Source organism: Epinephelus moara, chromosome 22, assembly GCF_006386435.1.
Source record: "Epinephelus moara isolate mb chromosome 22, YSFRI_EMoa_1.0, whole genome shotgun sequence".
In the NCBI taxonomy this organism is placed as follows: Eukaryota; Metazoa; Chordata; class Actinopteri; order Perciformes; family Serranidae; genus Epinephelus; species Epinephelus moara.
Window position 1 is genome coordinate 3,444,555 of NC_065527.1, and position 487 is coordinate 3,445,041.

Sequence of the window (487 nt, forward strand, 5' to 3'; positions counted from 1 at the left end):
CCTGATCAGCTGCGAGGGTCATAAGGACAGAGGGATGTCGTATGCTGTAAAGCCCTGTGAGGCAAATTGTGATTTGTGATATTGGGCTTTATAAATAAAATTGATTGATTGATTGGTTGATTGATTTTTTCTCAGACTCCAGCTGCTGTGAGAGGCAGCAAAACATCCTTTCATTTTAATGTTAAATAGGTTAATATAGTTAAAATAGTCCACAAACCAATAGATGACATCACAGTAGCTTGGTCATGGACTTTCCACGTCCACATATGGCGTCCAAGGTACCCTGGGTGTGTTAGTTGTTGACGTTCTGGGACGCTGTGTCAACTTCAGCCTGTTACATGCATTGTCTGTTTTCAAAATACACTTCTGTTTTCACAGGAAATGTACAGTTTGCATACAGTCGCTTTCAAAATAAAAGCACTACATCGGCACAACACCTCGAATTGACATTTTTTTTTCCTTCAACAACAAACAAACGTGGTTGGGT